This window comes from Zingiber officinale, chromosome 9B (genome assembly GCF_018446385.1).
Source record: "Zingiber officinale cultivar Zhangliang chromosome 9B, Zo_v1.1, whole genome shotgun sequence".
NCBI lineage: Eukaryota > Viridiplantae > Streptophyta > Magnoliopsida > Zingiberales > Zingiberaceae > Zingiber > Zingiber officinale.
In genome coordinates, this window is record NC_056003.1 from 71,172,705 (window position 1) to 71,185,861 (window position 13,157).

Consider the following 13,157-nt stretch of genomic DNA (forward strand, 5'->3'; position numbering starts at 1 on the left):
TGGAAGGCCTCGAGAGAGTCTCCCGCGCTAACATAGCTGGATAACAAGGACGTCCAAGTTACCACATCCCTAAGAGGCATTTCTTCGAACAGCCGGCGGGCCAAGGGGACTCGACCATTCCTAGCGTACACCTCCATCATGGTGTTGCATAAATAGACATCACCTGCGAGGCCAATCCTGATAGAGAGGGAATGGAAGGTTTCTCAGAGCTTAATCTGATTCTCCGAGGCACAGTTGAGGAGGGGAAGCGTGTAATGGTTAAGGTTGGCGTCGCCTTGATGGCACATGGCGGAGAAGAGGGAGGAAGCGGTGCGAAAGTCGCCGACATCGAAAGCGTTGATTACAAGCGCGTGTTATCGTATCTTCAACAATCACAGCCTACATAAGATAATTTCACGTTAAAAAACGAGTAACTACCAACAATCCTTTAGAAATCGCACAGAACATATTTAACCATTCAGGGCGATCTGATCATCTTTAGCGCTCAACTTCCAAACGAAAGAAAGAGCGAGATTGAGGGGAAAATGTCAAAAAATTCGAACATCTGTGAAAAACTACAACACCAAATCAGAGTTTAGATCTTTCCTCAAGTTATAGATCAATAATTCAATCACTGCGATCATCCCCTCTCCTTGAACGACGATATTTGTTAAAAGTGTTACCTGGGTAGCCAACTTAGCATCTCCAAAGAGGACGACCTCTCCGCCAAATCAGAGGTAGAGGCCATCGAAGAGGCTGAAGACCTAGCTTCTGGGCTGGTGGATGGAGGAGACAATGGTCTTGTTGTTGTCCACCACGATGTGCTTCAGCGTCTCCACCACGAAGAAGGCGGATGCGTTGTTGAGCCCGGTGGTGGGCTCGTCGAGGAAGAGGAGTCACGGCCGCGTCAGGATCTCCAGCGCGATGCTCAGTCTCTTTTTCTCCCCGCCGTTGATCCCCCTCATGTGCTAGTTCCCGATCAACCGGTCTGCGCACTCCTGCAGCTCCATCTCAAGGATCGTCACCTCCACCACCTTCACCACTGCTGCCATCTCTGCCTCCCTCTTGCCTGCAGTCGGAAGTTGCAGGTGGGCCAAGTAGGTGATGGTTTCCCTCACGGTGAGTGCCCTTAGGAACACGTTCTCTTGCCTATATGCCTGGGAAAGGAAATGTCGCTTGGCTTCATTTGGCAAAGAGGAGTTAGGAGGAGAGGTTCATGGAAGAGTTCGCCGAAGAGGAGTTGGACGGAGAGGATGTGAGATGAGGTTTGTGTGAGAGGGGTTCTGGAGGAGATCGAAGACGCGTGAGAGGGGTTCGGGGGTATTCGGGATATAAGTGGGTGCCGAGTGAAATCTAGGGTTTTTCTACTTCTTATCCAACGATTCATATCATCCCAAATTTAGATGAGAACTTGATAATAAACAACGCTTTTTAAAAATTATTATCATATACATTAAAAAATTGCTAATAGATAACGCTTTTCAAAAAGCGTTATCTTTGACCTACAAAAATCAGTAATAGACAACAGTTTTTAAAAAAGCATTGTCTATTAGTAAGAAAATAAAGAGATGGACAACGCTTTTCACTAAAAACGTTGTAAAAAAAAAAAAGACAACGCTTTTTTAAAAAAATGTTGTCTTTCAAGTGTTGTTAAATCCCAATTTTCTTGTAGTGAGGGGGTGGTAACCCTATGCGGAAAGTCTTGGCAAGTCGATGGCTTCAGGCAAAAGTCCTAGGGGGTGGTAACCCTAGGTGGAAAGTCCTGGTGTCGCGAACCAGGTGAAAGACTGGACTAGCCGGGAAGCGGATGTCCAGCAGAAAGTCCGGAAGCATCGAGTACTGAGCAAAAGTCCAGTCGATCAGGAGGATCACACTGGCAGCAGGTAAATCTTCTGAGTGGAGTAGGTGAAGACGCGTTCCCCATAGAGGGAACAGTAGGCGTCGAGTCGACCTAGGATTTCCGGACGGAAATCTAAAGTCAGACCCGGATAGTCCGGAGACTGTCATAATATTCTTTATCATATTCATGCTGTTGTTTATGCTAACTTTGTGTTGCAGGATATTGTTTGGGACTAACATGTTTTGCAGGTACAAAATAATGAAGTTTTCCCTAGGATGAACAGTGTCCGAGGCGCCTTCATAGAGCTTGGAGGCGATTCGGGTGCAAAGCTGGAGCTGGCTGCGAAGCACCCATGGAGGCGCCTTGGAGGAGGTATAAGGCACCTTGGAAGGCGCCTTGGATAGGGCATAAGGCGCCTTATGCAGATGAACTTCGACTAGTTCAAGCTTGATCCACGCGGAGGACTCGGCAGCATGGAGGCACCTTGAACAGCCCTCAAGGCGCCTTGAACACCCTTTATAAGGGGGTTTCGAACAGCACCTTAATCAATCAACTTCCAAGTGATTGCTTTGCATCTAGCTGCTAACGACACGATCTAGAAGTGCTGTAACAACCTCCCGACGACCCGGAGCTCTGTTTTCTTCTTCCTTAGTTGTCGGTATAAAGTTGTTATAATATTCTCATTGTAATTTGTAATTCTTATCGAGCTTATAGTTGTTGCCCACCGGAAGCAATCAAGGATCGCGGGCCTTCGAGTAGGAGTCGCCTTAGGCTCCGAACGAAGTAAATCCCTTTGTGTCTCTGTGTTTATTTATTTTATTCCGCTGCGTTTTAATTACTCCGATAGTTTTCTGAAAATCGAACGAAATAGCCACGAGCGCTATTCACCCCCCCCCCCCTCTAGCGCTTCTCGATCCAACATATGACACTCATATAACAATCCATGATACTTAGCTTTCTCATGGTGGGTCATTCAGTATACATTCTCCAATGCATACCCATGTGTCAACTTGATATCTCTATATCCATGACTTGTGAGATCAAGTCATCGAGTTGACCTACATGCTAGTCTTATTGCATTAACATTGTCCCTGAATGTTAATACTCGACTAGGAATGATTAAGAGTAGTGTTCCCTATATCATCTCACTATCGGTTCAACTAACCGATTGATATATGTGAGAACCTTCTACTCAAGGACGCTATTATACTTAGTTTATTTGGCACCAATACAAGTAAGTATAATAATCAAAACAAATGCCTTTATTTATATAAGAATATGATACAATAAGTCCATAATACAATCATCAAATGATTGGCTCTAGGGCTCTAACTAACAGTATTTACCTTGACTTGCCTCATATTTTTTTTTTGCTTGATACTTATCCACTCGATCTTTGAGATAATCAATTTGATGTCTATACAATCTCTCATTACCATCTATGATATTTAACATATACTAGATACCATGTTTACTTACTTTGATTGTTATTTATTTGCATACCTTATTGAGCATGCTGGCTTACTATAGCATACCTAATTTCTGTTTATATATATATGTTGATTGTTATATCTTACGTATCATATCATTACATGCATGTCAATGACAAATTCTCCCTTGTGGTCAAGAGAGTCGTTCACCAAAGCCACACACTCGGTCACTTATGGGTAGTGGTAGTTGGAGTATGTGTCGCTTGTCCTGTCATGCCCCCACTCGGCCACTCATGGATAATGACAGCTGGAGTTGTGAGCAGCAGGAACCCCATTACTATGTAGCTAGTTAGCTACTGAGCACCGGTCCACTCGGCCACTCGAGAGTAGTGGTAGATGGAGTGTGTATAGTTGTCATTGTCCCAGCCTCTCGACCATATAGGGGTGGTGGTGCAGAGGGATGGGAGGGAGTGACCATTCGTGCATACACTTTTATTATTATATTTGCTTATGCTGTTGTTTATTTACTTATGTTGTTATTATATTGTCCATGTGATATGCTTACATATACTGAGTTATATACTTGTTGCATGTGTTAGACACTGGCTTACTTATTGGTAGTATATATATACCTTACATGTTACCCTTGTAGCTATGAGCAGTACTATTGCAGTTCCTTACTACCCCTGACCTTCTATTATTGGCTTAATATATGGATTCAGGTATGGACATTCATTATGATACCTCTATAGTTCATGATACTTTTTCCTATGAGACTGTATACCTTTGACTCTCTCTATATATATTATGCTCATGCACTATCTGTCTATTATCGGCTAAGTCCTAGCACTCACCACCCCTTGATCTGGTTTTTCTTTCGCCAGCGAACAGGTAGATGATACAAGGACACTTGGAGGATCCTAACTTACGGTCCTATGTCACATTCAAGGACAGTTTTCTAGTTTTGTTTACTCCTTTGTTCGTGTTTTGAATTTGTGAACTTGGTGTTGTAATAACTCGATATGAATTTGGAGTTTAGTCTTATGGTTGTGTATACTTTGGTTTGTTGTTGTTGTGTCAAATCGGGTCGGCTCGCATTTAGTTGTTTTATGATTTTACGTTCGTTATTTTGTGACTTCCGCTGTGTTTTGTTACAATCGTGTGGGCTGCTTATTATATAATTGCGTGGTTATGTTCTTTTTGTTCCAGTCATTTGGGCTTTGTATATAACTGCGTGATTATGTATGTTTCAGCCATGTAGGCTATTGTTAATGGCTTGTGAGTAGCTTTGTGGAATTGTATACATGTTTCATTTGTCATTACTACAAGAGACGTGTTGTCCGATTTTCATTGAACAACCTTACCCTAGGGGGGTGACACTTATAGTTGACCCTTCTCAACATTCTCAGCAGATTTAAAGTCATCTTGAACATTCAATTTTTTTTTAAACCTCAAAAGACAGTTTCTAATTTGTCTTATACTAAATCTTTTGAGTACTATCAATTATGAATACACCATGTCAATTAGGATATAGACATTTCATTTATGTTTTCCAATATTATTCATAAATGTTCTTCTGCATTAAAAAGGACAACTTTATTTGTCATGTTGTCCATAACTTCTATTCTAATTGAGATAAGCAATAAGTGTATCTTTCTTGCCTACTATTGTTTCAAAAAGGATTGTTGGTACTACCTAAGTAATAATGTATATTTATTTTTGTTGATGACACCTTTATTTCTACTCTATTCTTTTCAAACTTCCCATCTATTTCAGAGTCTGTGATTGAGATTCCACCATTGTCCAACTTATTACCTACACCATTACCTTTAACTACAGGATAGTCAATACCAAAACCTCCATAATTGAGAATCTGTGGTAGTTGAGATCCAACCTATGGCAAGGCTAAAAGTTATCTTCATCAATATTTTCAAATTAAGGATATTGGTGAGCTAAGATATTTTCTTAGCATAAGAATGTCGAGCTCAAAGTGAGACATTTATAACTCATAAAACAATATGTATATATATATGCTAGAGAAAGCTAGTATATTGGTGGCTAAGCTAGTTAACCATATGGATTAAATGATAATGTATTGCTAAGACATAGAGAGTCGTTGATAGATTTAGAAAAACAAAAACTTATTAGGAAACCAAATTATTTATATGAACAAATATATCATTTGCAAAGATTGTGATTAGTTAATTTTCTTTCAGTAGGTAATCTAATTTCTTGAAAATCTAAGAAGCATAGTGTCATAACCACATCAGTACAAAGGTGGATGTAGAAGTATGATCCTAGCCATATATGAGATTATCTAGGTTACGTAGCTCATAAACAAGCTAGAATATGCCCCTAAAGAACAAACAAAATTATATTATTAAAATCAACCTCTCATGCATAAATTTCTAATTAAGTGTTACATGAGAGAGCAAAGTACATCAGAGATTGATTGTTATTTTGTTACCAAAAAGGTGTCACATCATTACATTAGTTCTAATGGCTAATTAGCAACTTGATAATTAAGCCCATAAAAGGTCCTAGGATCTATAATATGCATCGCGAACTAAGTTTGTGATACCATTAAGCCAACTCAAGAGGGAGGTGTTAGTGACCGTATTATAATTTTAGGGACCTATTTGTAGATAAATCATTTAAAGTGTCTATATGTAATATTATGATGATGGAATATATTTACGGGTAGAAAGGAGAACCCAAGATAATTGAATCCTCATTTTTCCCTCTCTTTAGTCAATGTGTTGGATCGAGAAGCGCTAGAGGGGGGTGAATAGCGCTCGTGGCTATTTCGCGTTTCGAATTCATAAAACTATCGAGTTAAAGTAGTGGAAGATGCACTATTGAATTAATTAGTGCCTTAACGGTTAGATTAGATCTAAATCGTGTAGAAGATGCACCCTTAACGATTAGATTAGATCTAAATCGTGTATATGATACACATCGTCGATTAGATTAGATCTAAATCGCGTCGACTCTAAAATGCCTACCGTGCTGTGATACCTATCACTACCTCGATCACATGTTGTTGTTGAATCTGCCAAAGCAGAGCAACACATATTATCTTGGTAGGGTACGGAGGGACAATCTTGGTCCCGCCTATCAATGCATGAGTGAATAAAACTCAATTAGATTGAGTATAACTAGTTAAATCAAGTTTAACTGTAGGCATTTATCCAATAGTTAGAAGATAGGACAAAATCACGTTTATATTAACTCTTGGGCGTATTAGCCAAAGCTAACTCGAGTTTTAATATAAATATGGATCTTGATCCTATAAACAAGAGTTGCATAGAGATGCAATCGGTAATTAGTTACCTACCGATCATACTAAGGCTTGGGCGATTTAGCCAAAGCTAACTCATGGCATAGTATGATGTCGATCTTGTCCCACATGAATTATAGAATTCAGTGGGAGCATCATTTAGTTAAAGGCCTAATTAAATGATTACAAGAATATGATTTTAATTTATTTTCTGCATTTTTCTGTTGTAGATAACCATGACGTCAAACATGAGCACCTTCTCTCTACGTTCTGTCCTTGACAAGGACAAGCTCAACGGAGCAAATTTCCTGGACTGGTACATGAATCTGAGAATAAATCTCACCCAAGAACGTAAATTGTACGTTCTGGAGCAACCCATTCTGGAGGCTCCTCCTGCCAATGCCACGCGAGCTGACAAAGTTGCTTATAAGAAGCATCAAGATGACGCATTAGATGTGTAATGTCTTATGCTCGTAACCATGAACTCTGAGCTTCAGAAGCAACATGAGTTAATGGGTGCTTATGATATGGTTGAACATCTTCGTCAACTATATCAAGGACAAGCGTGGCATGAGAGATTTGAGATCTCTAGGGCATTATTTCAGTGCAAGATGTCAGATGGGGCTCCCGTAGGTATATATGTACTCAAGATGATTGGGTACATAGAGAATCTATAGAAGTTGGGATTCCCACTTGGCCAAGAGCTGGCCACTGACCTGATCTTGCAGTCTTTGCCAGAGAGCTACAGTTAGTTTGTCATGAACTACAACATGAACGAAATTGACAAGCCACTGCCCGAACTACTTAGTATGTTATGAACTGTTGAGCTCAACCTTAAGAAGGTTAAGCCCAACTCTATTCTGATGGTTTAGAAACACAAGGGCAAGGGCAAGCCTAAAGGCAAGGGAAAGTCCCAAGCCAAGGGCAAAGGCAAAGCACTAAAGCCTAAAGGAGGGGTCGCCAAGGATGCTACCTGCTTCCACTGCCGTCAAACCGGGCACTAGAAGAGTAACTACATGGTGTACCTAGAAGATCTTAAGAAGAAGAGAAGTGAGACTTCCACTTCAGGTATATATGTTATAAAAGTCAATATATCTATTTCTTCATCATGGGTATTAGATACCGGATGTGCTTCTCATATTTGTATTAATGTGCAGGCGCTGAGAAATAGCAGGGCATTGACGAAGGCGAGGTGGACCTACGCGTAGGCAATGGAGCACGGGTTGCTGCTGTTGCTGTAGGGACTTATTTTCTATCTCTGCCCTTTGGGCTTATACTAGAGTTGGAGGATTGTTGTTATGTGCCTACTTTAACTAAGAACATAATTTTAGTTTCTTGTTTGGACAAGAAAGGTTTTTCATTTATTATAAAGAACAAATGTTGTTCAGTTTATTTAAATGAAATGTTCTATTGTAGTACACCTCTGATAAACGGACTCTATATTCTAGACCTTGAGAGCCCTATCTATAACATAAATACCAAGAGGTTCAAGTCAAATGACTTAAACCAAACCTATATCTGACACTGTCGCTTAGGTCATATAAATGACAAACGTCTTTCCCAGCTCCATAAAGATGGTTTGCTGGACTCATTTGATTTTGAATCATATGAGACGTGCGAGTCATGCCTACTAGGCAAGATGACCAAGACTCCCTTTAGTGGACACAGTGAGAGAGCGACTGACTTGTTAGGACTTATACCTAGCGATGTATGTGGTCCTTTCAATGTCACTGCTATAGGTGGTTATAGGTACTTCATTACATTTACAGATGACTTCAGTAGATATGGTTATGTGTACTTGATGACACATAAGTCTGAATCCATTGAAAAGTTCAAAGAATTCAAGAATGAAGTACAAAACCAGCTTGACAAGAGTATTAAAATACTTCGATCAGATCGAGGTGGAGAATACCTTAGCCATGAGTTTCGTGACTATCTAGCTGAGTGTGGGATTCTATCCCAACTCACTCCTCTTGGAACACCACAGTGGAATGGTGTATCTGAAAGGAGGAATCGTACCTTATTAGATATGGTATGGTCTATGATGAGTCACACAAATCTTCCTACATTCCTTTGGGGCTATGCTTTAGACACGGCAGCCTTTATACTCAATCGAGTTTCATCCAAGGCTGTAATAAAGACACCATATAGGATATGGACTGGGAGAGATGCCCAGGTGTCTTTTATGAGGATTTGGGGTTGTGAGGCTTACGTTAGACATCAAGTCTCGGACAAATTGGGACCCAAATCTGACAAGTGCTATTTCATTGGATATTCCAAGGAAACGAAGGGATATTACTTCTACGTTTCTAGTCAACACAAGGTAGTTGTGGCTAAGACTAGAGTATTTCTAGAAAGGGATTTTATTTCTAGAAAGACTAGTGGGAGTATGTTCGATCTTGAAGAAGTTCAAGATGCGAAAAATAGCACTAAAGCCTCAATGGAAGTTGAACTGGAACCACAAAGTGTTGTGGATGATGTTGTTCCACAAGGAGTTGAGGAACAACAACCAGTTCAAGTAGACATACCTCTTCGCAGGTCTGATAGGGTACATCGTCAGCCTGAGAGATACTCATTTCTCTTGCCTGATCATGATGGTGTTGTGCTCATAGAGGATGAGCCCACCTCCTATCAGGAAGCTGTGATGAGACCAGATTCCAAGAAATAGTTAGAAGCCATGAGTTCCGAGATGAAATCCATGTACACTAACCAAGTATGGAGTTTGGTTGATCCACCTGAAGGGGTCAAACCCATTGGGTGTAAGTGGGTCTTTAAGAGAAAGACTGACATGAATGGACTTATTTATAAGGGTCGTTTGGTAGCTAAAGGTTTCAAGCAAATTCATGGTATTGACTATGATGAAACATTTTCTCCAGTAGCGATGTTTAAGTCCATTCGGATCATGCTTGCTATTGTAGCATACCATGACTATGAGATATGACAGATGGATGTCAAAACTACATTTCTGAATGGAAACCTGCTCGAGGATGTGTACATGACACAACCTGAGGGTTTTGTAGATCCACAGCATACTAGCAGAGTATGCAAGCTGCATAGGTCCATTTATGGACTAAAGCAAGCTTCTCGGAGCTGGAATCTTCGATTCGATGATGCAATCAAACAGTTTGGTTTCATCAAGAATGAAGATAAACCTTGTGTCTACAAGAAGGTTGTAGGGGGCATAGTTGTCTTCCTCATATTGTATGTGGATGACATACTACTCATTGGGAAAAACATCCCTTTACTGCAGTCTGTCAAGACTTGGCTAGGGACTTGTTTCTCAATGAAGGACTTAGGTGAAGCATCCCGCATTCTAGCCATACAGATCTATAGAGATAGATCTAAGAGGTTGCTTGGTCTAAGTCAGAGTACATATATTGACAAGGTACTCCTTCGGTTTGCCATGCAGAACTCCAAGAAGGGATTTCTGCCGATGTCACATGGTGTGAGTCTTTCGAAGACTCAAGGTCCCTTATCTAGAGAGGAGAGAGACCGCATGGATCAGATCCCTTATGCCTCAGCCATAGGATCTATCATGTACGCCATGCTATGTACTCATCCTGATGTCTCGTATGCTTTGAGCATGACGAGCAGATACCAGTCAGATCCAGGTGAAAGTCACTGGATAGCGGTCAAGAATATTCTTAAGTACTTAAGAAGGACTAAGGAATATTTCTTGATATATGAAGGCAATGATAAGCTAGATGTAAAGGGTTAGAGTGATGCCAGCTTCCAGACCGACCAGGATGATTATCGATTGCGGTCAGGGTTCATGTTTTGCATAAATGGTGGTGCTGTGAGCTGGAAGAGTTCGAAGCAGGACACAGTAGCTGATTCTACGACAGAGGCTGCATCAGAAGTAGCAAAGGAGGCAGTTTTGATCCGCAAGTTCATCACTGAACTTGGGGTGGTTCCTAGCATCGCTGACCCTATTGAGCTCTATTGTGATAACAATGGAGCAATTGCGTAGACTAAGGAACCTCGCTCACACCAGCGGACCAAACACATACTACGACGCTTCCATCTCATTCAAGAGATTATCTATAGAGGAGTTGTGAAGATTTGCAGAGTACCCACAGAGGCTAACATCGCAGATCCCTTGACCAAGGCTTAGGCACAGAGAAAGCATGATGGTCACACTAGATCCTTAGGCCTTAGAGCCTACACTGATTGACACTAGTGCTAGTGGGAGATTGTTAGTTAGAGCCCTAGAGCTAATCAGTTCATGATTGTTGTATGGACTCATTGTATCATATTCTTATATAAATAAAGACATTTGTATTGGTTATTATACTTACTTGTATTGGTGCCAAATAACTAAGTATAATAGCGTCCTTGAGTAGAGGGTTCTTACCTATATCAATCAGTTAGTTGAACCGATAGTGAGATGATATAGGGAACACTACTCTTAATCATTCCTAGTCAAGTATTAACATTCAGGGACAATGTTAATGCAACGAGACTAGCATGTAGGTCAACTCGATGACTTGATCTCACAAGTCATGAATATGGAGATATCAAGTTGACACATGGGTATGCATTAGAGAATATATACTGAATAACCCGCCATGAGAAAGTATCATGGATCGTTATATGAGTGTCGTATACTTTCTCATGTGGCTATTAGTATGACTACTAGTCCTTGGACCTGAAGTCACCATGGTTCCCTACATAAAGAGTTACGTACTTTGGCTTCGCCAAACATCACCCGTAACTGGGTGGACTATAAAGGCGATTACTGGGTATGTAACAAATTATGCGGAGGGATGTGAGTGATGTAGATGGGATCTATCCCTCCTATATGACGGGAGAGAGACATCGATATTCTTGATAGAGTGAGACCACAAAGTGCATGGTCATTCCCAAATGAGTCAATATAAGATATTGAGCTCATTTGATCGAGTGAGTCTACTTGGAGTTCAAGATTTAGATTGATTAGAGGATGACATGGTCTATGCCTCACATTGATCAATCTAGATGTCTAGGATAGAAGGACACTTGTCATATATTGTGAGGAGTCACAATTAGTAGTTACAAGGTGATGTTGGATGTCAACATTTTTATAACTTGGGTAGTAATGATGTGTTGCTAGATACCGCTCATTACTTATGTTTCTAAATGGGTTTAGGAGCATTGCCAATGTTATAAGAAACTATAGGGTCACACACTAAGGGCAATTAGATGGACCAAAAGGATTAGGTTCATGTGATGAACCAAATTGGATTAAGAGTAATCCAAATTAGGCTAATTGAGTTGGACTCAATTTGGTTCATGTATTAAATGAGTCTAATTTTGACTTAGACTCATTGAATAAATTTAATTCAATGAATAGAGATTCATTAAATTAAAATTGACTTGAACCAATGGTTAGATTTGATCAACCATGGGAGAGAAGTGGTCAAGTTTGACTTGACTTGAGATGAAGATGAAGGGTCAAGTTTGACTTGACCATTTGCCACCTCATTAGTGAGTTGGCATTAAGTGGCTAATGATGATGTGCCACATCATCAATGCTAGCACATGTGTGTGCCACCTCATGAGGGAGATCAAGAGCCTTGACTCTTGATATCCCATGGAGTATATAAGCTCTTATTGAAAGGTGGCCAGCCACTTTTTGGGAGTTACAAGAGTGAACTGAATTTCATTCACTCCTTCTTCTTCCTCTCTAGTTTTCTTCTCGCTCTCCCTCTCCTCCATTACTGATCTCTAAGGTTGCTAGAACATCCTTAGAGGTTCTTCTCTATCTCTTTCTTGTGTGGATACATATAGAGAAGTGTCTACTTTGATACTTTCGAGATCCGGTGAACCGAGGACGAGCGGGATTGCGAAGGGCTTCACATCAAGGGTAAATTCTTTCTCCTCATAGATCTAGTTTAGAACTAGTGTAAGAAACTCGTACTCGTAATATTTTTTTCAAAATTTTAATCTTCGCACGGATCCGGTGGCTGGGGTTTCGGGGTTTCCGCAACGCAAAAAGTTGTTTTTGCGGCCCAAAAAACCCAACACATGTGAATCAAATAGATCTAAATGTAGGAGCTCAAGTAAGGAGTCAGTTCTATATAGATTGGTTGACTTGTGGGTTGATTTGGTTTGTTTACCTTATTGGCAAGCTTGGCAAATTGTATTCTCTAACTTCCTTAATTTGGGTAGCCCTCTAACTAAATCATTTCGACTCATTTTTGAAATGAGTTTGACATGCGTGTGACCCAGTCTTCTGTGCCACAGGTTGGTTTCCTCTTGTTGTGTCAACAGACACTTTGTTGAGGTTATAAGCAGGTCAATTGTGTAGATGTTATTTTTCCTAAGCCCTTTAAGTATAATTTCAAGGTTATGAATATTTTTAACTAAACACCCAGAATTATCAAAAGTAACTAAGTAGCCACTATCACACAATCGACTTATACTTAGTAAATTAAAGTTAAAATTTTCAACTAATAAAACGTTTTGAATAATGAAGTTGGAACTAAGTTTGATATTACCCTTTCCGATTACCTTAAGTTTACCGTCGTTGCTGAATGCAACTGATCCTAGGTTCTTGCATTTGAGCTTAGTGAACCTCATCCTATCTCCAGTCATATGTCTGGAGCATCCACTATCCAACATCCATTGATCCAATTTCGACACATAA

At 40.3% G+C, this 13,157-nt stretch overlaps 1 long non-coding RNA gene across 1 annotated transcript; it reads right to left on the minus strand.

Annotated features, from left to right (window-relative positions):
- Window positions 1–294: 294 nt before the first annotated feature.
- Window positions 295–711, minus strand: LOC122022310. Its single transcript, XR_006122933.1, has 3 exons — window positions 663–711; window positions 455–544; window positions 295–378 (listed from the first exon to the last, which is right to left on the minus strand). It is a non-coding gene; the product is annotated as an uncharacterized LOC122022310 (long non-coding RNA).
- Between the last annotated feature and the right edge of the window lie 12,446 nt (window positions 712–13,157).